This window comes from Mustela nigripes, chromosome 2 (genome assembly GCF_022355385.1).
Source record: "Mustela nigripes isolate SB6536 chromosome 2, MUSNIG.SB6536, whole genome shotgun sequence".
Classification (NCBI taxonomy): Eukaryota; Metazoa; Chordata; class Mammalia; order Carnivora; family Mustelidae; genus Mustela; species Mustela nigripes.
This window is the reverse complement of record NC_081558.1, coordinates 208,772,038-208,798,291: the sequence shown is the minus strand read 5'-3', so window position 1 is coordinate 208,798,291 and position 26,254 is coordinate 208,772,038. Positions and strand designations below refer to the sequence as shown.

At 45.1% G+C, this 26,254-nt stretch overlaps 1 long non-coding RNA gene across 1 annotated transcript; it reads right to left on the bottom strand.

The window, feature by feature from the left end:
- Nucleotides 1-243: 243 nt before the first annotated feature.
- On the bottom strand, nt 244-25,826 carry LOC132010328 (uncharacterized). The gene is made up of 3 exons (XR_009402218.1): nt 25,748-25,826; nt 3,813-4,090; nt 244-723 (listed from the first exon to the last, which is right to left on the bottom strand). It is a non-coding gene; the product is annotated as an uncharacterized LOC132010328 (long non-coding RNA).
- Between the last annotated feature and the right edge of the window lie 428 nt (nt 25,827-26,254).

The window sequence follows — 26,254 nt, the reverse complement described above, 5'->3', positions numbered from 1 at the left end:
CAGCGGCCCAAGAGAACGTATCAGTTTAGGACCTTTCTGAGGAGAGGAGAATATCCGTGGTGGCCTGGGTCCCTGGAAATGACCCTTCACTTCTCCAGCGAGCTCTGGTCTTCCCTGGGCGGCTGCCTGGTCCTGCTAGGGGATGAGAAAAAGCAAGTGGACTTTCACTGCTTGGGCAGCCACCCCCCAGCCCCGCCATCACTCCGAGTACACTTGGGGTCAACTCAACCTTACCGCAGGAGGGGAACCGCAGCTGCTCTTGGAGTGGATCCCCCTGGACCACAAGAGGCTGGAGGCCAGCGACCAGGAGGGCCGAGGCCCCTGTGAGGCCAAGGTGGATAAAAATGTACCCAGGTGAGAGGCTGCCTCATGCCTCAGCTGTTCCTCAAGTAGCAAGTGCAGAGATTTGCTCTGGCAAATCTGGAGGTGTCCCCAGTCAGATGACCTTTGCCAACCTCTCCTACTGCCCAGCCATGCTTGAGTTTGGGACAGTGACTGTGGTGTCCGCTGCCTTCATGGCCAACTGCCCAAGACTTGGGATGAGACTTTCCTCGGGCAGCTTCTCCTTTGCCCTTAGGATGGCATCCTTTCCGGAGGGGTCTCAGGGGTCTCACCAGCCTCAGAGGCACCTGGTGCTTTTGTGGCCAGCCCCGGACACAGCAGCTCCCAGAGACGGGACAACAGGGCTCCTGTACCTGGTTTCTCCTTCAGGCTCAGCCTCATCTGGGTTGATTTTGAAAGAAATATTTATAGTAAACGGCTGAAGCAGAGGGAAGATTTCACCACCTCTTATCTCTCCTAGTTTGGAAAAACAACCAACATTTCATTGACAAGTGACCCTGTGGCGCCTGTGTTTGTGGTGCGTTTCTCTGGGGAGCCTCCTCTTCCCAGAGCCCTGTCTCGGTTTACATAGCTCTGCTCACTTCCTCTCAGACTCCCAGGGGAAAACAAGATTCTCATGGCCACGCCGCGTCTCTGGTAAGGTTCCCTGAGCCTTGTGAGGGCTCGAAACTTGAGACGGGCTTTGCTCCACATTCTGCCTAGGAGATGGCGGCCCCCAAACCTGGACCTCCAGACCCACGTCTTGAGTCTCTCAGCTTTGATGAGCCCTGGAGGCTCTCCCACCCACCCCGGCCCCAGCCCCCCGCACAGTCATACAGTGCCTCAGCCCAAGCAATGTGTTCAGCTTGTTCCCACCTGTCCCTACCCCTACGTAGGCTCTTCTATCCACCACCCCCCAACAGAGGCTGCCCAGGCACTCCCCGGAAGACTATACGGCAAAGGCTCTCCAGCCCCACACCCCACCAGCGTGCCTCTCTTTCAAGCCACAGCAGAGCTGGTAGGCTACAGCAGTCATCCTTCTCCAAGAAACCAAGCATAAACTAAGCATAAACCTCTGTGCACGCGCCCTCCCCCTCATACGCTCTGCCATCTTCCTCCCACTCAGTCTGCCACCCTATACCCTCAGCCATTTCTTCGTGTGGCCCCTCCAGCTCTTGGCTTAACTTGTTGATTCTCAATCCTAGCTGCACATCAGAATCCTTTGAGGGGATTCCTTCCTTCCTTCCTTCCTTTCTTCTTTCTTTCTTTTGGGGGGGGAAATTATATATTTTTTTTTAATTTAAATTCAACTTAGTTAACATATACTGTATTATTAGTTTCGGGGGCAGAACTCAGTGATTCATCAGTTGCATAGAACACCCAGTGCTCTTTATATCACGTGCCCTCCCTAATGCCCATCCCCCAGTTATGCCAGCCCTCTACGCCCCTCCCCTCCAGCAACCCTCAGTTTGTTTCCTAGAGTTCAGTGTCTCTTATGGACGCCTCCCTCTCTGTTTTCATCTCATTTTATGTTCCCTTCCCTTTCCTATGTTCATCTGTTTTGTTTCTTAAATTATACGTATCAGTGAGGTCATATGGTATTTGTTTTTCTCTGGCTGATATATTTTGCTTAGCATAATACCATCTAGTTCCATCCACATCATTGCAAATGGCAAGAGCTCATTCTTTTTGATGGCTGAGTAATATTTCAGTGTGTGTTTGTGTGTGTATAAAAGATATATAGATGCATATATCTATGTAAAGATTTTTTTATTTATTTGACAGAGAGAGAGAGAGAGATCACAAGTAGGCAGAGAGGCAGACAGAGAGAGAGAGTGGGGGAAGCAGGCTCCCTGCTGAGCAGACAGCCTGATGTGGGGCTCGATCCCAGGACCCTGAGATCATGACCTGAGCTGAAGGCAGGGGCCTAACGCACTGAGCCACCCAGGCGTCCCTGCATATATCTATATAGGTGGATAGATAAAGATATATACCACCTCTTCTTTATCCATTTATCTGTCAATGGACATCTGGTCTCTTTCCATATTCTGGCATTTGTGGACACTCCTGCTATGAACATTGGGGTGCCTGTGTCCCCTTCGAATCACGTTTGTATCCTTTGGATAAATACCCAGTACTGCAGTAGCTGGGTTGTAGAGTAGGTCTACTTTTAACTTTCTGAGCAACCTCCATACTCTTTTCCAGAGTGACTGCACCAGTTTGCTTTCCCACCAACAGTGTAAGAGGGTTTCCTTTTCTCCATATTCTCACCAATATCTGTCGTTTCCTGACTTGTTAGTTTTAGCCATTCTGATTGGTAATGAGGTGGCATCTCATTGTGGTTTTGATTTGTTGGAAGACTTTATTTTTAAGTAATCTCTGCATCCAACGTGGGGTTCAAACTTAGAACACCGATATCAAGAGCCGCAAGCTCTACCGACTGAGCCAGGGAGGCGCCCCTCTCTTGGGGAGATTTCGCAAAGGATACTGCCACCCAAACAGGCCTGATTACCCAAATGTGTGAGGTCCAGTGTAAAATGAATTTGCAGGGCCCTCTGTTCCGAAATTATTAAGAAGTTCAAGATTGCATGGAACTAAGCCTGGGGTCCTTCCAAATGGGGGGCCCAGTGGGACTTGCGCCTATGAAGCCTATGAAGCCGGCCCTAGAGGCAGGCATTTTCCCTAAACATTCAGATTTAATTAGCCTAGGTGGGGCCCTAGAATCTGCATTATAAAAGCTTCCTAGGAGTGCTAAGGTGACCAAGCTGGCTGCTGCTGGCTGACCCAGAGAGAGATATTGCATCTGCTTCCCAAATGGAAACTTTATTCGTGTGCTCTTGACCTTGGGGCTAGGAATTGGGTTTACATCTTCCTTCAGAACATTTCTTTCCTGGTTTTGCAAATTACCTGCTCTACTGAGGCTAAGGTCATTCAGGTCTTTTCCTTGTCCTAGTCTAGGTCATTTCTCCACTTCATTTGATACATTTCTTCATCCAACCAATATTTAGCAAATGGTTCACAACTTTCTCCACCCCCATTCAGGTTGCTGCTTCAGAATCCTTACAACTGGCCCAGGCATGATCTTGGCCTCTTGTGCTCGTGCCCTCCCATCTCCAGTGACCTCCCCCTTCCTCCTCCTCAGCCCCTACTGTCATGCCCATGTAGACTTGACTGACACTCCAGGCTTCTCCATCTCTGAATCTCAAACCCAAGTGCTCCCATCCGTATGCTAACATTTCCCTCAATTCCATAACCCCCCTACGTCTGTTACTCAACTCCACTGGGGCCCTTGGACAATGAACCCTCCAGATATTCCTTGTCCATTGTTTTCACTCTCTTCGGCTTCTATTCTATCTTGCTTAGACTCAATGGTCTAGTCGTTTACTTACTCCCTTCCACACACTAAACAGTCTCTTCCTCCTCTGTCCTCACATCCCTGAACTACTAAAATTCAAACCTGGGATGAACGTCAGCATCCATCTTCCCCATACCTGCTCTTGGCTAGCAGAATCCTGCAGGAGGCAAATCCCACAGCTGCATGGACCAGCTTGCATCTTGTCACACCGAGAAAAAGAACCAATTGCCCAACAGGCATTCCCGAGTTTGCACCCGACTCTCTGTCCTCCTGTGGAGGGCCAGCTCCTTCGCAAATGCTCTCTGCCTCCCTCGCCTCCCATCTTCTCGGGAGCTGATTGTAGGAACTATCTTCCTATTTCTTCATTCTTCTCTGTTCTGGATCCTTCCCATGAGTAGGTAAGTGCCCTGGATTCTGCAGTTTTTAATAAGAGAACAAGGGAGAAAAAGAAAAGGAAAGATGAGGTGAAATTAAGGAGAGGAGAGAAGAAAACAGAAGAGGAAAGTCTCATTTCCCTCCAGCTCCTGCCCTCTTGCTCTTTCCTTCCTGGCCACACTCTCTGAACATGTTGTCTCTCTCTCTCACCTCCCATTTACTCCTCACTCCCTTCCCCTGGCTCTCATTCCACCACTACAATGAAACAGTCCTTGATAAGATCACCAGTTACTTCCATTCGAAACAGAAGAGCCATGTTGGGCGTCTTCTTCCTTGACCGGTCTCACCACCACTGGAACTGGAACTCTCTCCTGCCTGAAATACACTCTCCCAGTGGCCACTCCCCACCGTTTTCCTTTCCTAGTTCTCCAGCCGCCCCTCTTCAGTTCCGTTAGGTATTCTTCCTCCTCTATATATCTGTATGTTGGACTTCTTTACGGCTCCAATCTAGGCCCTCTCGTTTCTCCCTCTACTCTCTATTCCTGGATAATCTTGTCGATTTTCATCATTGCAAATATCATGTAAATGCTGACCCGTTTTATCTGCCGAGACATGAAATGCAAGTGTCCATTTCTCTCACATTACATAAGCATCCTGGGCTGATATGATAATGCTATGGTTTGGGGGTACCCAGGATCCTTCTATCTGGTTCCTCTGCCACTCCAAATGCATTGCATTCATCTGCATGGCCCCAGATAACTCCATGCCCATGTTCCAGCCTTCGGGAAGAGGTAAAGTAGCAGGGAGCAGACAGGCCCCTTCTTTAAGGACACTACCCAGAAATTGCAGGCATCACTTCTGCAAACATCCCATTAGCCATAACTTCAACAGCTGGTCACACCTAGCTCCAAGGAAAACTGGGAACTGTAGGCTCTATTCTGGGTGGTCGCATGCCCCCTTAAATTTCTCTTGGCATGGAAGAAGGGGAAAACCAATACTTAGAGAAAACTGGAAGAACTGGCCACAGGCATCAGCTGGTTGTGCCAATTCTTTATTTTGTCAAATAAGGACATTTTAAAAAAAAATACCACCTATTGCCATCGCTTCATAAAAGAAAGGACATTTTTAATACCCAAAATGGAGAAGACATAATCTCAAAATAGAAAACAGTCTTTTAAATTAAACAAATCTGGAGTCACGGAAGACGGCCGGCCGTGTATCATCCGCCTTGTTTTCATTTCCCTTGAAACCGGCACAAGCGTCCATCTCCTGGCCTGGACCGGAAGCCAGGGCTGAAGCCCGGCTGTTAGAGCTTTGTCAGCATCACCTTTATTTCTCCAGGCTGCCCTGATTTAGGGGGATGGCTACGATCTCTCCCACCCTCCAAGCTTCCACTCCCTCAAGTCCCTTCCCATTTCCAGATGCTCCAGGGCCGTTCACGTTCACTGCTGTGGCTTGCAGGACCTAACCCCACTGTAGGACTGTACGTTATATCAGGGGTCTCCAGAAAGCTTGGCCATGTCAATGCCATACACCCCAAGAGGGGAATTCCCCGGCAGAGACCATGCCATCTCCTTTTGGCAATCTTAAAAAGTCACACCTTTTCTAACAATGGTCCTTTCTCCCCAATATCCTTTCCATGTAGAACAAGTCCAGGACACCACTCCAGAGGTCCTCCTAAAGGATGCTGAGCAGTAGATGCTCACTGAGCAGTAGATGCTCATCTAGCAGTAGATATTCATCTACCAATAGCCACATCTATCACAGAAGGACTCAATGGCCTGCCTTGATTTACTTTAAGGTGAGTCCCTTCCCCAGACCTCTTCCCTTCTCTGTTGTCAAGAGAGTCATCCCCAAGCTCAGACCCCTCAACACTTTTCTCGGACACACCTGCAGGTAGAGAGTCATTCAGATTAGGTCACGGAATAGAAGTGAGGCTAAAGGGCTGAGAACTCTCCCCTGGCTCAGTGCAATTAAGAAGAGGTGCTCTGCACCCCGTTTCTTTTCCTCCCTTTGTAGGATATAGTTTGGGGCATTGGGGCAGGCTTTCTGCTGTGTTGTTGGAAAGGAAGCCTTGGGTGAGTTAGTTTTCTGACCTACTTCTCTTGTGTCCTACCTTCCGAAAATGATGTGTTTTGATTTCACATGGGATCCTTCACTGCATGTTCCGGATCCTAAAAACCAAGATTTTGTTGTTGTTGTTGTTGTTGTTGTTGTTGTTGTCAAGAATCTCCCCCGGCTTTTTGCCATGTAGACATTGCTAAATCAGAATCCTAAAATTTCAGTGCTAGAGGGGGCTTAGGGATCATAAGATCCTACAGCTTCATTTTATGTGTAAGGAAGGTGAGGGGCAGAGAGGTAAGAGGGCCACCTGGAATTCTACAGTAGTCAGCCCCAAGGTCCAGGTCCCAAGATTCTGTGTCCTTGGCCAGGACATGGCGGGGAGGGGGCACCTAGCCTGAGAAACTGGAGCATCACCTTGAAGGATGAGACGCCGGGACCCGGCATGTTCTCGACAGCCTCCCCTTGCCCCTGAACTTCATAATAGCTGCTTGCCCTCCGTGCCACACGAAGCTGATAAACAGAGGGAATTCTCACGGGAGGGCTCTTCGAGATCCGTTAAGAAAAGTTTCTCTTGTTTACAGCCGAGTGCATCCTAAGATGCAGTGCCAACAGGGTTTGCTTCTTTGTTTATTTTAACCAAGAAGGGAAATTAGTGGCAAAAGAATATTTTGATAATGAATGGAAAGTTAGTCATGACATTTTTGAGGGGGGAAAATATAAATAAACTTTTTTAAAAACGGAGCTGTCTCAGCGGATGATAGAGAGGACTCATGGGTTTCAGCCGGCATGAAGAGACACTTGGGGTGCCCTGCGGGGCCTGCTGTGGGGCTCTGCTTCCCCCATGCTACATGTACTAGAAGCCTGGGTGCTGGGGGGAGTGAGGTGTGTGTGGATGCGTGCATATACGTCTGCGTGTGATCTCCTAAAGCAATCCTTGTTAATGGAAAGGTTTTTAAATATTTGCAAACGGATCTCAGAACTTGACAGAACACAACGGTATCTATTTCAAAACAACCTGGGAGTATTTGGTGTCTGCTTGGGCCTGGAAATTTCCACTGTGGCCAGCGCTCCGCAGCATTTTCCTTCCAGCCCAACTCACTTCAAGTGGCATGATTTGATTAAGCATTTCTTCACTTTTAATTGCATGCCAAGGCCCCAGGGCATCATTTGTTGGGTGGCCCTAAGTGGGCCGGAGTGTGGGTGGAAAGACATGTCAATCAGAAAGGTTTGTGCCTGACTTGCTCCCCAGGGTAATTCTGCCCTGTACCTGGCAAGCCTTCCCATTATTAGGAACAGGCCTGCCTCGGCTGATGATGGTTTTCAACAGTTCGGGGCAAGGAGCATTCAGGGGGGCGCCTGCTCCTGGGGGTCTCCTGGCCTGACAGGAAGGTGGGAGGGCATCGCCTTGCACTTGGCTGAAGGCCACTCACCACCTGGGAAATTACATCCCTCAGCTCCCCACTTGCAAACTCTCTTACCACAGTATTGTAGGAAAAGGGTTGTTTAATAATCTCGAAGAAAGATCTTAACCTTCAAGCACCGTCTACGCCTCTGTACAATGAGGTAATGCTACAACCTCATGGGGTGAGGTGGGTGTTACAAATATCATAGATGGAGTTCTGGAACATGGTGAAACTCTGCAAATCATATTTATAGATGGCACCCTGGACTGTCTCAGGATCTATTATTCCCTTCCTCTCTCTGCAGAGAAGGCCCATCCTGTTCAGGCATCCGCCCCACTCCCACGTAGCTGGGGAGCCCCGGGGCAGGGCCGAATCGGAAAGGGGCCCTCCGTTCTCAGTAGCCAGCGATTCCTTCAGTATGACTCTGCAACACACTGACGGCCAGTGAGACATGAACAGGACCTGCAGCTGGGGGTACAGTGAAGCAGGAAAGGGAGAGTCCTCTCCACCGAGAGAAAGCCCCAGGAAAAATCTCCCTCACCTGGGGGGGGTAGTTCTCAGGTTGATGCTGCCATCTTGAAACCAGCTGGAGGATGAGGCCGTTTCCAAGGATGACAAGGCATAGAGAAGGAAAAAGACTGAGTCCTGGAGAACCATATCATTGCTGTTCCCAACCGAATACACTCAATGGGACTGCTCTTCTCTCAATCTTCTCCAGCTGGAAATCTTCGTTGCCCCTCCACTAGTGAACTGCCCCTCCCACTAGTGAGCCACTCCCCACCCCCGCCAACTAGGGAGCCATCCCCCCAACTAATGAGTCACTCCCCCACTACTGAGGGGCCTCCCAACCAGGGAGCCATTCCCCCCCAGTCATGAGTCGCTCCCCCACAACTGAGTAGTCCCCCAACTAGTCAGCCATCCCTCCCACCAATGAGTCTCCCCTCCAGTAATGAGCTATCCCCGATAGTGAGCCGCCCCCCCCCCCCGGTAGTGAGCTGAGCCTGACTAGTAAGCAGTGATTCATTCATCCTTCCTCACAAACAGGAGCCTGAAGGGGAGACAGGTCTGGGTTAGAAGGGTCTTCCGGACTTTCCCAGAAGAGTGGGAGCCAGGAGGACGGAGGAGAGAACCCTAGCAGAAGTAGGAGCACTGGCTCACCAGAGGTGGGGGTAAAGGAAATGTTGCAAATGAACAACACTGCTGTGCATTTCCAGATACTGCTCCTGGGATGTGCTAAGAAGCTGTGGGCTTTATGGGGTTTTGGCATTATAACTCCTCCATCCACTGGGAGGTTCTGGCCGCAAATAACAGAAACCCTGACTGGAACCGGCATAATCAATATGGGAATGTATTATTTTATATCATAAATATTCCCTGTAGGGAGCCTCAGGGCCAGTTGAATAAGTGGTTCGAGAATGTCAACAAGGACCCAGTTCTTTTCCTCTCTCGGCTTTTGGTGTGGGCTTCATTCTCTGTCTGGTATCAAGACGGCTGCAGGAATTCTAGGCATTCTAATAATGACCCCCACCAAGAAAACAGCTGCCTTTGCATTCCATGCCGCTCAAGGACCGCTGACTACAGATGAATGGGTTTTGAATGAGGACAACATCCAAGGTCCCAGTGCCCAGAGTGACATTTAGGTCCAGGGAAGCATTTGACAAACCATGAAAAGACAGCCCGCTGACCCTGCACCCACCAAGGACAAAGAAGGAGGCTCAAGATCACGGCGGCCGGCTTGGAATGTGGAAACAACAGGCTCCACATCCCGGGGCGTTCAGGGCAGCCTCCATCACTTGATTCGAGGGGGATCACAGTAAGACACTCAACAAACAACACAGACCTTGGTAAAGCAATCCTTACCCAGAGCCCCCATGACCTTGTGATTCTATGGAATGACGGTTGACCATGACCTGACCTGGCTGCCAAACCCTTGTCCCCAGCACCCCACTAGCATTTCTCAGACTCTGGGCTTCCGGATCCTCTGCAGAAAGACAGCTGCTAACCAACCTGTAGCCAGCTCACAGGATGGAGAGGGAGGAGACAGACCTGACTCTGTGTCAAATCTCTTTCAGAAAATGATCAAGAAATTCCCCCCCGGGAAAATGGAGGATATGTGCAACACACACGAGAAAGGTTTGATTATCCTTATTGTATTATGAACTCTTACAGACCAATTTATCTAAGTGAACACCTACGTAAAAGATATAAAATTTACAACATATAAAAATGCTAACACTCACCAGTAATAAAAAAGTTTAAAAATGAGATGCATTTGTTTCTTTTCTTTTCTTTCTTTTTTTTTTTTTTTGTCCTGTTTGTTTCTTTCTTCATAAAATGGCCAAGAAATACCACACAGTGGCACTGCTGTTATTATGTCCTGCTAGGAGTGATACAAATTCATGCAATCTTTCTAGAGGTCAGTTTGGCAAAATAGAGCAAAAAGACTTAAACACATACGTAACCTCTGAACCAGTGATTCCACATTCAAAAACGTATCCTGAGGAAATAAGCAAAGGAGTGTGCAAGCCAGTCCTGCACACTCATGAATATTCACTCTGTGCTACTTTTGACATTGCGATGTCAAAATGTCAAATTACCAGAACTCTACTGGTATTTGGATTAACTAAATGGATGATGGCACATCCCTTCTGTACTCTGCAGTCACCAAAAAACAATGCAAAAAAATAACAATTCATCAGAATTAAAAGAGAAAGTTACAGATCATCAAGGCCAGTGTCAATTCTGGTAACCATTTGCACAAAACAACTTTTCATTCTCTTTACATTCAAACTTCATACATATACAGTACACACAGAAGAAATTTAAAAATGTTTAGCAACTGGTTTCCAAGAACGAAGGGCCATGGCCCCAGATCCAGTTTGTCTCTGTGCTAGAATTGTTTTCATTCCCTACTTCATGTGCCAACTACCCCCCAACAAAGTAGTCTTACTTAATTATTTAATAGATTAAATAATTATTCAAACAAATAGCATTATTTAATTGCCCACATATTAGTAGTTTCATTAACTCTTTTGTGTGTTTTTACATTTTCCACTTTTTTAAAGGAGATTTTATTTACTTATTTGTCAGAGAGAGAGAGAGCACTAGGTCACAAGCAGGCGAGTGCCAGAGGGGGAAGGAGAAGCAGGCTCCCCGCTGAGCAAGGAGCCTGATGTTGAGACTCAATCCCAAGACCCTGGGATCATGACCTGAGCCAAAGGCAGACGCTTAACCGACTGAGACACCCAAGCATCCTAATACCACTTTCTTAAAATAGTGAAATGTATTACTTATCCAAATAGTTGAGGAGTTCAGTGATAAGAACTCTTCATCCACTGTCCTCAATTCTGCCCTTCTGGCTTTTGCCCCATGTCTGCTCTCCATTTTGGGAATCCCAAAAGGCACTCAAGCAACCACATTCTTCAAAAAATAAGAAGCATCTGATTTTGGTATCAATAACCAGATTTTTGTCCTCAACTGGGGGCAACATCCCTCCACTCTTTGGGGATGCTAAGCAGAGGGTACAGATCTGGAGGCTCCTTAAAGTCCTGATTACCAGGCAGTTCTCCCACCATTAAGTGACAGTTCAAACACCTGCTGCACTATGGGAGGGCTGTCCAACCCTATCCATCAAAGGCTTAGATGCACATTTCCCTTCTAGGTTTTGCTCACACACTTACAGAAAGACGTCTGCATAAGTACACGCCCTGAATTGTTGTTGGAAATAGCAAAAAATATGGGATGTAGACTCACTGTCTATGGAGAGAGGATTATGATTGTATGGGAAATCCCTATGGGAAAACATGAGGCACAGCTACATGTGCTCATAGGAAAACACACTCAAAAGGTAGCAATAAGTAAAAACAAAACAACTCCCCCCCAAAAAAAACAAAAAAGAAACTAAATCTACAGAGCAAGTATGCTAGGATCCTATTTATGCTAAATGGAAAAAAAAATCCATGTGCACATAACATTTCTAGAAATGTCCATGAGAAGCTGTAAGCAGTGTGATCTTTTGGGAATCAGAGGGAAAGGGAGGGGGTTCTGGTTGGGGCTCCTTTTCTTTCCACTTTGTAGTGTTTTGTAATGTTATAACTTTTTGTCATGGGTAGTAATAATTTTTAAAGGGGCGACTGAGTGGCTCAGTTGTTAAACGTCTGCCTTAAGCACAGGTCATGAGCCCAGGGTCCTGGAATGGAGCCCTGCATCAGGCTCCCTGCTCAGCGGGAGGCCTGTTTCCCCCCTCCCACTCCCCCAGGTTTTGTTCCCTCTCTCACAGTCTCTCTTTCTGTAAAATAGATAAATAAAATCTTTAAAAATAATAATAAATAATTTTTAAAAATATATATTTTAAGATTTTATTTAATTATTTGGGAGAGAGAGAGAGCATGAGAAGGAAGAAGGTCAGAGGGAGAAGCAGACTCCCTTCTGAGCAGGGAGCCCAATGAGGGACTCAATCCCCAGACTCCAGGATCATGACCTGAGCTGAAGGCAGTCGCTTAACCAACTGAGCCACCCAGGAGCCCAATAATATTTTTTAAAGATCTGCTTCCTGATATTTTACAGCAGGCCTAGGCAAAACAGTGGATGTGGACCACTGAGCTGGGTGAGTGCTCTTCACCTTGGGTGTTCATTTACGTGTCAGGGACTTGCCCACAGAGTGATTTCCATTTCAGCAGTCAAGGTCATCTCAGGGCAATGTTTCTCAGACTTTTCCACAGAAGTACCCCTGATGACAAAACAGAACAAACACGTAACCTCAAGGGATGAAGGAAATTGGCCCAAATCTCTGCCTCCAGCAACATTTCTTTAGTGTGCAGTCTATCTTAAAAATTCAAGAACGTTCTGAATTTTATTCCACCATAGAGTTGTCTTTGCCTTATGGTAACAACAAATTTTTTTCTTCAAATTTTATTTGTGGAATTTGGGTCACTATCTTGGTAAACCCCTCCCTCCCGCTTTAAGTGGATAAAAGTCTCCAGATGAAACTTAACAAGAAAAAGATTTATTCATAGTCAGGCTTTGAGGCAAGAAAAGTTGAAGTGATAGGGGGAAGTCAAGATGAGAAACTTCTGGAAACCAGGACTTGATACCAGTTGAAAGGTGCAGACTCCATGTTCATGTAGAAGAGGAGCTGATCTAAAACATGGGGCTAGGGTTTGCAGAGTGCTGCTCCTGACGGGAAATGAGAACCGAGGATTAGAAATATTCTACCCACCAGTCTGAGAAGTGGCAAGGACACCCATCATCTACTCAGACTTTGGGGAAGAAAGAGAAAAATACTAGAAATCAGACACCCAGGCTGGCACTGTTGATGAATATAAATTCACACTATCTGCCCTGCACAGTGGTCCCAAGCCACAACATCAATGTCAAAGATAGCTCCATACTAAAGAAATCCATAAGGGTCCTGGTGGAAAAAAAAAAAAAAAAATCAAAGCTGCCCTGTAGAGGTGGTCCTCAAACTCAGGCAACTGGGACTCACCATGAAAATATGAGCCACACTAAAGATAAACAGAAATAGTAAAGTGCATGAGGCATGAATTGCCATGAGGGAAAATCACAGATGCCGCAGCTGGGGAATAGTGAATATCAAGAAGCAAAGATGGGGTGCCTGTGTGGCTCAGTCGGTTAAGCGACTGCCTTCAGCTCACGTCATGATCCCGGAGTCCCAGGATCATGTCCCGCTTCAGGCTCCCAGGTCCATAGAGAGTCTGCTTCTCCCTCTGACCTTCTTCCCTCTCATGCTCTCTCTCACTCCCTCTCTCTCAAATAAATAAATAAAATCTTGAAGAAGAAAAAAAAAAGAACCAAAGCTAATAGGGCAATATAAAAGAGATACCTAATGTATTTAGACATATAAAAGAAGAAACATAAGCCATAGGCCTTGAATGGAAATAGAATGGGGATAGGCCCAATGGACCCAATAGAAATTTGAGACAGAAAACATATAAACTTCCAATGGGAAACTAGAGTTGATGTAGTGTTTCTACCACAGATGAGGAGAGTATCAGTGAACCAAAAGATCAGAGGAAATTACCCAGCATGCCTCAAAAATTAAAGAGATGGAAAAGGTGAGAGAGAAACTGAGAAAGGTGAACACTTGAATGGGAAAAATCAACTTACAACTAAGAGAAATCCCAAGACAGAAAAGAAAGGATTGAGCAATTTTCAAAGACATGAGGGCAGATCTTCAATATCAGAGTAAGATATGAACCCTCAGTTAAAGAAGTACACCAAAATCTGAGAATGATCATTAAAATAAACCCATACTTACAAGCATCCTAGTGAAACTACAGAATACCAAAGACAAAGAGAAAAATCCATCTTCAAAGCTTTACAAGGCGAGTGGGAAAAAAAATTAACAAGGCTAACAGAGAACTTAATCACATAATAAATAAGAGAACTAGAGAACATCTCCTTTTCAAGTGGCCACAGAACAAACCTCAAAATTCCCCCCCCCCCCAAAAAAAACCAGAACAGAAAACATTCTTTAATAACAATGTAGAAATTAACGTCAAAAATCTGAAGACAAAAAGCCCTTACTTGCTGGAAAATTTTAAACACTCTTTCAAACAACTGTGGAGTCAAAGGAAAAAATACAAACTGATAGCACAGAACAAGAGGGTAATAAGGAAGATATGACTGTGAGCGCTTACAGCAGTAGAGCAAAAGCAGCACAGAATGAAAATGCATATGCCTTATATAGTTTTATTAACAAACAGAAAAATTAAAAATAAGTGAAGGAAATAACATAATAAATATGTTAGAAAAATCATCAAATAGACTGAAGGATAGGATAGCTAAAGGAATAAATTAATAAAAATTAAATAAAATATAATGATTATGAAATAGAAGACTATGGAACTAGTTAATTCAAAAGTTGGGGTTTTTTTTTGAAGAACAAAATAATAAAATATACAAATTTATGGCTAATGAAATCGAGGAAGGAAGAAAGGGCAAATATATAAAAGAAGATTAAATGGATCCAATAACTGGAAAAACCATGGAAATTAAACAAATCATCTAAAAGTAGTTTGTCCAGCATCATAAAAATAATTTTTCAAATACATTTGAAAACATGGTTGAAAAGGACAGTGTTTAGAGCTGAAGTCTCCAATACAGCAGCAACTAGCCACACATGGAAACTGAGCACTGAAAACGTGGCCAGTCTTAGCCCGGTGTTTTAAGTATAAAACACACACTGGATTTTGAAGAGTTATGAAGCAAAAAAATGAACATTTCACTAGTAATTTCAATTGATCATGTGTTGAATACTGACAATGATAATATTTGAGATATGTTTGGTTAATATAATATTATTTAAAATAACTCTACCAGCTTTTTTCACTTTTTAAGTGTGGTTACCAGAAAACTTTAAATTGTATGTGTGACTTATATTATATTTATGTTTGACAGTGCTGTGAAAGAAAAAAATTGTTAAAACTGACTCCAGAAAAGATGGAAAATCAAATAAACTAATAGCTGCACAGGAGCAAAGAAATTTGTCCCACAGTTTCTCCCTGCCACTCTGCAATAAAAGCTCCAGACCAAGGTGATTTTCTGTTACAGAGGAGTAATTCCAGTGGTATTTAAACTATGCTACAGAATTTTTCAGAGAAATGTTTTTAAATGCTCTTCATGCAATAAGCATAATACCAAAACCTGACAAGGAGTGCTCACCAAAAACAAAAACAAAAACAAACAAAAAACCCCACAAACAACAACTCCCCCCACCAAAAGAAGAAAAAGGAAACCCAACCCTCATACATTACTTTCACTTATGGATACTAAAACAAGAAACCAACAATGACAACAAAAAGCACTACATAAAATACTGACAAACAGGGTATTTGGGATTCTAGGTTGAATACAATAGGTCAGAAAGATCGACATTCTCTGTAAGATAGTAACAACAACTGAGTAAGTTTGAAATAACCGTATTTTCAAGACAGTTGAGGACCACGAAAACAGGGACTAGATAAACAGAAAATTCTGGAGAAGTAAGATTTCATCGTACACGAGCTGATACTCACCAGCTGGTTGTGGGCTGATGTCAGCTTGGCTCTAACACATTACACGGAAAGAGAAAGCAGCAGAACTTTGGGTTAATGCAATGGATTGGAAATTAAAAGAATCCAAAACATGGGGTGCCTGGGTGGCTCAGTTGGTTGGGTATCCAACTCTTGATTTCAGCTCAGGTCATGATCTTGAGGTACTAGGATCAAGCCCCAAGTCTGGCTCTGCACTTGGCAGGGAGTCTGCCTGAGATTCTCTCTCTCCCTCTGCCTCTCCCAGTGTGCTCTCTCTCTCTCTCAAATAAATAAATAAATCTTTAAGGAAAAAAAAAAAAAAAAGAGTCCAGGGATGCCTGGGTAGCTCAGTCGGTTAAGCATCTGACTTCAGCTCAGGTCATGATCTCAGGGTCCTGGGACTGTGCCTGTGTCAGCCAGGAGTATGCTTGTCCCTCCCCCTCTCCCTCTGCCCATCTCTGCCTCATGCTCTCCCTATCTCTCTCAAATACATATGTAAATTCTTTAAATTAAAAAAAAAAAAAAAGAGTCCAAAACACAAGGCTAATTTTCCTGAGACATTTGCTAAGTTTGGGGCAGGGCTGCGGGTGGTAGGGGAAGGGTGAGTCCAAAAGGCTGGGACTGGGCTAGAAAGGCAGAGAGAAATATTCTGCAGTCTTGTAGGTTCTTAGGAAACAGTCCTATTGAGTGGAAAGTCCTGCCAGACATGTGATCAGTCTTTCCCTCAAGACATATGCCAAATTTTAATGTGCTTGGAGTGGTTGCTTAGCTCAAGCCTCCAAAAGACAGGACTTTCAGGGCAAACCAGAGGCAGAATGCATCTTACTAAACTGGAAACCAGCCCCAACTCAGCTCAGTCCCTGATCAGACTACAGCAATCTGCTTTTTAAGTTATTCACCTATGAGAAGGAAAAGGCAACTCTCACTGGTGAAGATACCATCTGCAGCCTCTATGCTTCTAAAATAACATGATAAATGTGTTAAAGGAAATAAATGGAATCCATGAAGATAATCAGGTGGGCATTCTACAAATGAAAATATAATAGCTGAAATTAAGAACTTGGTTTTAAAAGAAGGCTGTATACAGCAGAAGACAGGACTGGTAAACTCAAAAATAGATCAACACAGAAATCCAATATAAAGCACAGAGAATAGAGCATAACTGATACATGAGACATAGTCTAAAGGTCTAATATGTGTATAATTGGAGTCAAGCGAGGAAAGAAACAAGGGCAGAAGCCAAGTTTGAAGAGACAATGGCCACGAATTTTATAATATTGATGAAAGATGTCAACTCATTGATCCAGAGTCCCAGTGAACCCCAAGGAAGATAAATAAAAAGAAAAATGCATCTAGACATATCTAAGTAAAGCAATGAAGATCAATGACACAGAGAAAATCTTAAAGGCATCCAGAAACAAAAAATGTACATGACCTTCAACGAAGCAACAGTAAAACTGATGATTGACTTTTTCAACAGAAACTGTGAAAACCCACAAGACAATGAATGGAATGATAAATTTAAAGCACTGAAAGAAAACAAAATATCAAAGTAGGATTCTATAACTAGCAAAAGTCCTTCAGATAAAGGCAAAATCAAAATTTTTCAGGCATCAAAGAAACAAACAAACCCGGAAATACTTCATCCCCTGTGGAAAAGCACTACTTGAAATACTAAAGGACATTTCTTTTTGAGTAAAGGAAAAATGTTCCCAGATGGAAGCACAGAACTTCAGAAAGGAACAAAGAACAATGGAAACAATAAATACATGGGAAAAGAGAAAAGAATAGTTTCTGATTTGAAACCAGAATAATAAAAAGAATGTCTTGTGAGCTTTACAACATATGTAGGAGGTAAAATTATACAACAATACCCCTAAGTGTGGGATGAAGTAAATGGGCTTAAACTGTTGTAAGATTATTGCTTTATTAATTAATAGATAAAAGTACCCGTTCAAGGGCCCTTGAGTGGCTCAGTCTTTTCAGCGTCTGACTCTCAATTTCGTCTCAGGTCAAGACCTCAGGGTCATGAGATCGAGCCCCACAAAGGGCTCCATGCTGGGCCCCTCTTTGCCCCTCCCTCTGCCCCTACCTCCCTCTCATAAAAAAAATACCGATTTAAGGTCAAAGATAATAAGTCAGAGATGCATAATGAAATCTTTAGGGCAATCACCCCCCTAAGAAGTATAATTAAAAAGCTAATGGACCATGGGGTGCCTGGCTGGCTCAGTTGGAAGAGCATCTGTCTCTTGATCTTGGGGGTTGTGAGCTGAAGCTTCGCATTGGGCATAGAGAGTACGTAAGTGAATAAATAAAAACATAAATTTAAAAAAGCTAATAGATGTGAAAATAGAGTAGAAAAAATATGATTAATTCTCAGCTCTGGTTGTTGATTTATTTCTTTAATTCTGTTCATTTTTATTTTGAAATCATATTATCAAGGACATAAAAAGGTCAGATTCTTGGGTTTTCTTGTTGAATTGACCCTTTTATCAGAAGGAAACACATCCTTTTCACTCTAGTAACACTTCTTGCCTTAAAGTACAGTTAGTCTGTCATTAACTCAGCCAAATTTCTTTTTGCTAGTACTGTGTTGTATAACTTTGTTACCCTCTACTTTCATCCTTAACCTGGCCCTTATATTTGATTTGTGCTCACCGTAAACAGTCTATGCCTGGGTATCAACTTTTTAAATTTAGTCTGACTGCTTTATTCTTCTATTTGGAGCATTTTACATTTACATTTCAACTAATTACCAATATAGCTGCATGAAATCCTACCATGTTGCTATTTGTTTTTTATTTGTTCCATCTGTTCTATTCCTTTGTTCCTCATTCTTTTGCCTTTTTGAAGGATTAATCATGTATTTTTCTATTCCATTAGCTTTCATACCTTCATGTGCAGATTCTTATGCAAATATTGCTTATGTACATTTATTCCCACACACATAAGCACATGCATAGACTCCTTTACTTATATGCCTAAGTTTTGTGCACTTTTCCTATCAACAAAATGTTAACCAATATACTACCAAACAGGGTTTATCAGCAAGTGAAGATAATAATGCACACCAGGACCAAACGTGGCTTATTCGAGAATGCAAAGATGATTCAGTATTAGGAAATGCACTTAATTCTAAGGAGAAAATTAGGTAGTCACCTTCATACATGTTCAAATAAAATTTGACAAAATTTGACAATTCATTCTTTATTTTCCACAGGCAACAACATGGGAATAAATAGATACCTTTTAAGTATATATCTGATACTCAAAACTAAAAACACAATCAAGAAATACTAGAAGCTTTTCCCTTTAAGTCAGGAATAAGACAAGTGTTTGCTCACTATCACACTATTATTTAATTTTGTACTAGAGGTACTAGCCAACACAACTAGAAAAAAGAACACAATTGAAAGTATACAAATCAAGCAAAAAGAGGTAAAGCTACCACTATTTGCAGGGGATTTGTTTTATTCCTTGAAATCCTAAGAGAAATGAATGGAAACCACTACAATCAATAAGAGAATATGGTCGGATGGGAGGCTATGTAAAATTAATCTACAGAAATCAATAGTTTTTGTTTATACAAGCAAATCAGTTAGGTAATAAAATATATAAAAAAATACATCATTTACAATAAAAAAGGTAAAATAACTAAAAGTAAACTTAACAGGATACTGTTAAGCAAGGCCTACATAATTTTTCAAACGTTCATAAGTGAACCAAAAAAAAAAAAAAAAAAAGAGAGAGAGAGAGCAAGAGAGAGAGGAAGAGATTGGGGCACCTGTGTGGTTGAGTTGGTTAAGCATCTGCCTTCGGCTCAGGTCATGATCCCAGTGTCCTGGGATCAAGTCCCACATCGAGCTCCTTGCTCAGCAGGGAGCCTGCTTCTCCCTCTGCCTGCTACTCCCTTCCTTCTGCTCTCTTTCCCTCTGACAAATAAATAAATAAAATCTTAAAAAGAGAGAGAGAGAGAAAGTACAAGACCTGAGTAGATTAAAAGACATACCATGTCCTTAGACAAGGAGACTGCCTTATGTCAATATCCCTCAACTTACAAGTGTTAATTTGTAAATATTATTGCAATAAAAATATAAAAAGAAATTTTTATCTATTCAAGGTGATTTTAACTTTCACATGGATAAATAAACAAGAATAACCCAAGCAATTTCGATAAAGAAAATAAATGAGGAAGAGCTATATCATGTATTTAAATGCACATAAAATCTTCAATAATTAAAACATTGTAATTGTAGAATATGACTAATCAGACTGACATATGGCACAGAATTGAAAAGCCTGAAAAACATCAAAATACATACAGAAATTTTAAGATAAAGGTAACATCTCAAATACATAGGGGAAAGATGGACCAGCTGATAAGTGTTTTTACTAACAAATATTTTGAAATTTTTATTCATTTGAGAGAGAGAGAGAATGAATCGGGGGGCACAGAAGGAGAGTGAGGGGGACAAGCAGCCTCCCTGCTATCAGGGAGCCTGATGTGGGGCTCAATTCCAAGAGCCTAAGATCATGACCCGAGTTTAAGTCAGACACTCAACCAACTGAGCCACCCAGGTGTTCTGATAACAAATATTTTGTATATAGACTTTGCATCTATGGTAGAATAAATTCCATCTGCATAAACCTTAAATATGAAAATTTAAAACATAAAAAAAAATGGGATATGAAGAAAGCTTGCTAACTATGACTCAAAATCTAGAAGCCACGAAACAAATGGTTGATAATCTCAACTACATGAAAATCAGAACCTTCCTCATGAAAGAAAGCAAACAAATTTTGGAAACCGCCCAAAGCAGGGGCACCTGGGTGGCTCAGTGGGTTAGGCGCCCGGCTCTTGTTCTTTGCTCAGGTCTTGGTCTCGAGGTCTTGAGTTCAAGCCCTGTGTTGGGCTCCATGCTGTGGCACCTTCTAAAACAGAACAAAACAAAACAAACAAAAAACCATCCTAAGCAAAGTCAATAAGTAAATGACAAAGTGAGACATATGCGTCACTCATACCACAGGGCCTTTGCTTCCCCCACAGAGCTGCTGCACACGCATAAGTCAAAGACCAAAAAACCAAGAGGAAAATGGACACGGATATGAACAGTTTGCAGGAAATACGCTTGGTTCCTAAACATATGAAAATGGGCTGTATGTCAATCATAACAAGAACTCTACATCCTAAAACCATACTGATTTAAAAATAACTTATCAGAAATGGCAAAAATCCAAAAGCTTGAAAACAAATTTGGTTGGGGAGCTCTGGAGACACAGGCGCGCTCTCTCCTCCGGCGGTTACCAGGAACAGACTTTGGCATAGCCCCTGCAGAGGGCAATTTGGCAACATCTGTCCACATTAGAGATGCATTTACCTTTGCCTCAGCCATTTTACTTCTAGGAATTGACCTTCTGCATACACATAATCACACACTACGTGAGTTGCAAAGTTATCCATGGCAGCTGTGTTTGAAAGCAAAAGATTGCGAACAACTTAAATGTCCTTATGCAGGAGACTGTTCAGGCAACTTTTGCATAGTAAGCATCAGTGAAGGAGAAACATGACATGCTTTATGTACCATGATGGGAAGATCTCCGAGACACAGTTAACTGAAAAGAACAAGGTACAGAACAGCAAGTAGGAGTAGGACGTGGGAGAAGAATATATAGTCAATTTGCTTGTATGGGCAATAAAGAAAGGAAGGGCGGAAGTGAGTAGGGGAAGAAGGGAGAGAGAGAGAGAGAGAGAAGGAAGGAAGGAAGGAAGGAAGGAAGGAAGGAAGGAAGGAAGGAAGGAATATTTATCTAGAGATAAATAAATTAATAACAGTGGCTACTTTTTGAGGGGAGGGATGAAAAATGAGCTGATGAGAAAAGGTGTTTTGCACTAGGTAATTTTTTTTTTTTTAAGATTTTATTTATTCATTTGACAGAGATCACAAGTATGCAGAGAGGCAGGCAGAGAGAGAGGAGGAAGCAGGCTCCCTGCCCAGCAGAGAGCCCGATGCGGGACTCGATCCCAGGACACTGGGATCATGACCTGAGCCGAAAGCAGAGGCCTTAACCCACTGAGCCACCCAGGTGCCCCTGCACTAGGTAATGTTTTATAACGGTTGGTTTTTTGAATCATATGCCCTAGTACTTACTCACACCGTGAAATCAATAACTATTTGGCTAGGAGAAGGAAGCGCAGAACAATGCTCCCTCTGCCTCCCTCCCTTGTCCCCAGAGCAACCTGGCTCCCACGGGGCTGAGCTGAGGGACAAGCATGTGGCTGTTGTGGTTTCACAGAGCCTGGGTGGGTCTAGCTGAGGCCCGGAAGGGTTTAGGACGTGCTCAGGCCTGTCCAGGGAGGTCAAGGGTGCTTCTCGAGCTGGAAGCCCGGGGCTGGGAGACTGCGGTGAGGAGTCCCAAGATTTCAGAATGGAGACTTGGCCCCCACGTGACGAGGAGGTGCCTGGGGGCTTCTAAGGGCGGACCACTGCTGCATTCTAGCGTTGCTAAGAGCCAGCCCTGGGCCAGCCGGCCAACTCTGCAAAAGGCAATGAGTGGCACGGCATTGTGCCGTTTTCTGAATGAGCTTCTGCCAACTTCTCTATCCCTGATCACCCTCCTTGCCTGGCGAGATGCCTCAGACAGGGTTACAAGAGCAAAGGAGACTCAGCAACGTGGAAAGGAGGCTGGCCTGTTAGAGGAAGCCACTTTCCTGCCGGCGCTGACCCCAGGACCCTGGTGGACTGGCCCAGTGAGGGAGTGAGGCTGAGGCCCAGACACCTGACTGCTTATGCGATTTCTCCAGGGGAAACATTCCATTCAGCAATTGACGTGGTCATTTCCTTCTTCATGAGACCTTTTATCACCATGTGGCCAGAGGCCACCCGCAGTAGCCCCAGTGGTGGTCTGGCAAGGCCAGCCTGTCCGCCTCGGGGTGGCTGCCAGCAGCTGCCAGCCACCCCAACCCAAGAGCCACAGGGCTCTCCCTGCTTGTCAACGTCAGGCACGCCCTTGGTTCACAAGCACCTGCTATGAGCCCCCGCAGTCCCGGGCTACCTCTGGGGTTTCTTCCCAAAGCTCCTGGTCTCTTCGCCCCTTCAGGGCCCATCTGCACAATTCAGCAAGTGTTAGCTGGAGCTCCGCCTCCCTGCACAGGCTCGAACGCACAGGGAGGCTTCCAGTGAATGCTCACTGGTTGCCCACCAGTCTCCAAGCTAGTGATGGAGTTACAGTACAGTCAGCGAAGCCCCAAGGGGGAGTCTTCAGCACCGCTGTCCGCTGGCTGTCCCAAGGCTCACCTCGTCCCCATCACCCACTCCCCCTCCAGGGACAGCGCCTGCCTTCGGTTTCCTCCAGCTGGGAGGGCCACAGTCCCACCTCAGGTCCATTGTACTGGCCGGCTCCCCCACCCCCACCCCTGGAAGGTTCTTTCCCCAGAAATCCATAGGGCTCAGCCCCTCACCTCTTGGGTCTCTGCTCAAAGATGGCCTTTTCAATGAGCCCTTCCCTATTCACCCTATTCACTAATCCCTCCCTGGGGTGCCTGTGTGGCTCAGTGGGTTAAGCATCTGACTCTGGATTTTGGGTCGGGTCATCATCGCAGGGTCACAAGAGAGAGCCCAGCCACGGGACTCTGAGCTCAGAGGGGGTGTCTGCTTAAGATTCTCTCTCCCTCTCCCTGTGCTCCTCCCAGCCCTCCCCCCAATGTGCACGTTCGCACTCTTTCTCAAAAAAGAAAGAAGAAGAAAAGAAAATCATCCCCCTACCTTCCAAGTCCCTATTCCCCTTTCCTGCTAGCCACTGATCATCACCTCGAATATTCTATAGCTCTATCTGTTTTATGTCCTGTGTTTCCCACAACAACATGTTTCCCAAGAGCAGAGATTGCTGTTTTTGTTCACTGCTGTCTCGCCAGGCATACAAGAATGTCTGGAACATATTAGGTGCTCAGTTAATATGTGCTGAAAACATTAATCTATGCACCAATGCATTAATTCAGCCATGACTCTTTGTCAGTTAACCTACTGAGAAGATGCAGTTTATATATTGTTTGCATACGTGGGCAAAAATACTTCCATATATTTCCTTACAAGCAGTTTCATACCATTTCATTTCATTTTAGTTTCAGGAACTGTTATAATCCTGATTTTGCAGAGGTGAAAACTAAGACACAGAAAAGGTAGATTTTCCAGGACCTTTAGAGGGTCCGCAGCAAAATTGGAGCATCCGGCTTTTCTGTCTCCCTGGGCTTGGCTTGGTTCAGCCACTTCAGGCTTTTGGAATGGGGATGGCCCCTTCTTTCTGTATCATGGTGCTTCCCGAAGATTCATAGTCTCCTTTAAAAAGAAAAACCTGTATTTTCCCTTTTCCTTCTCCTTTCTTCCTCCCAGATAGCTCCTGGCCCATCGTCCCCCTCCTCCCTCCCACTTCACGAAGAAGCCTTTGTGATTGCCTGCGGGCAGAACCAGCTCTGGGGCAAGGTTGCCTTCTCATTTTTGGACTCTGTTCCCTAGGTTCTTTCACATTGCAAGGAGCAGGCACAGGCCCGGATCCCCCTGAATAACGTGGATTTCTTGCAATAATTCACCTGGAGTTAAGAAAGATAGGAATCTCTAACACAGCCCAGCTTCATGGAAACGCAGCCGCCTCCCTCCAGGGCTGGAACACAGGCTCCCCAGCGCCTCCCCCTTCTCGTCTGGCTCGCTCCTCTCCTATCTGCGATCTGCACCCCCACCCCCTCCTCCGCACTGGCCGACTGAGCAAAATGTCCCTTCTTCGTGGCCCTGGACATTTCTGCGCGTCTCTGGATTATGGCACTGATCCATTGCACGGGGTTTGGACTGCTCTCCATCTCCCTCCTCACCTTCCTAATCCACCTTTGCTAACTCCCAATCTTTTGCTCTCTAGGACCCACCGGCCACTTCTAAGAGGTCTCCGCAGTCCTTGGATGAATAGATCTAGAAAGATGCCCGATTCATTCATTCTCCCTACACGTACTCAGCTGCAAAGCCCAACGGAGGAACCTGGGGGACAATTCCAGACCGGACTTACAGCTGGCTTGGGCAAGGGGGGGCTGAGGACGGTGCGTTCTGTGTGTGTTTCTCTCTCTCTCTCTCTCTCTCTCTCTCTCACACACACACACACACACACACACACGCGCACAAGCAGGCGCGCGTGCGCGCGGGACCTTAGTTACATCTCCCCCCCCCGCCCCCCAAGATACAGGCATCACCAGCTTTTCTTGCGTAAAACAACAACAACAACAACAACAAAACAAAACCAGCTTCTCGAACGGTGACTCGGAAAAAGCGCCTGGAAGCCGAGAGCACCGGCTTCGGGACCGGCCAGGGGACCCGCGGGCCGGCTCGGGGATCGGCTCGGGGACCGGCTCGGGGACCGGCCCCGGGACCGCGGCGGAATGCGGAGCGCGCGACACCGCCAGGGGCCGCCGCGGCCGCCGGCGCATGGAATTTTCCACCGGCCGGCCGAGCTTGCACAATCGCGTCTCATTGGCCGAGCGGGGGTGTCTGTCCCGCGTGGGGACGGAGATTAGATTAGCCAGGGAGCCCTCCTCAGTGGGCTTGGCAGGGTTCTGATTAATCAGGCCGGCGGGGCCAGGGACGGGAGGCCGGGGAGGGTGGGAGCCAGGAGGAGCCCGAGCCTGTTATCAAAGCCAGCTCAGCCGAAGCCTTTGAATGTCACCTTTCTGCACAGAAAATGCGCCAGTGAGCCGGGAACGGTCAGGGGGAGACATGAGAATTTGCCTCTTTAGAGTAAAATTCCCCTGGAAACCGCAGGAAAATAAGATTCCCAAAGCTGAATCCTCCTGTTTTCCCCATCCTCCCTGCCCCCCTCCTCGGGCCCCTTTAAAGTCTTTCTTCCAGACCCTGGTATTTAACCCTTTGCGCGTGCAATAGCCCACCCCCGGGGTCAATCAAGAAATGCAGACAGTTAAAGACAATTAGAAACAGAGAGAGCAGGACCTATTAGGTCTGTTGGAGAATCAGCATGAACTCCCTACGCAGGAATTAAAATACGCAGCAAGACGTGTGAGAGAACATCACTGTGTTCAAATAGACATGTTGGCTTAATGCAATTTCTGTGTGAGCCAGTCATGTTGATTTATGATTAAAAATACTACCCTTGTTTTGTTTGCTTCTGAAGCTTCTGGCATTAGGAAGCTCCTTTCTGGAACTTACTGTTAAATCTGCCACAAAGCCGAGCTCAGGCTCCGGAGGAATATTTGGTGAGTGAATGAATGATGTCCCCCACAGCCTGCAGGTCCGTCCTTAGAAGGACAGCAGTGTGAGCTCCTGGGTCCTAGTGCTGGTTCTGTCATTTCTCGTCACATGACCTTGGGCAACTCCTTTCTCTCAAACTCTTGATTCCTTGCTTTTAAATTAGGTATGGATTGGGGATGCCTCAGTGGGTTAAACGTCTGCCTTCAGCTCAAGTTAGGATCCCAGAGGCGTGGGATCAAGTCCCACATGGGGTTCTCTGCTCAGGGAACCTGTTTCTCCTTTTTCTGCGTGCTGCTCCTCTTGCTTGTGTTTTTGCTCAATCTCTCTGATAAATAAATTTTTTTTTTAAATGCCACAAATAGTTTCCTCAAGAAGTTAAATAACAAAATTACTGTGAGATCCTGCTATCCCTACTCCCACGTACACATGGAAGAGAACTGAAAACAGGTACTCAAAACAGATACT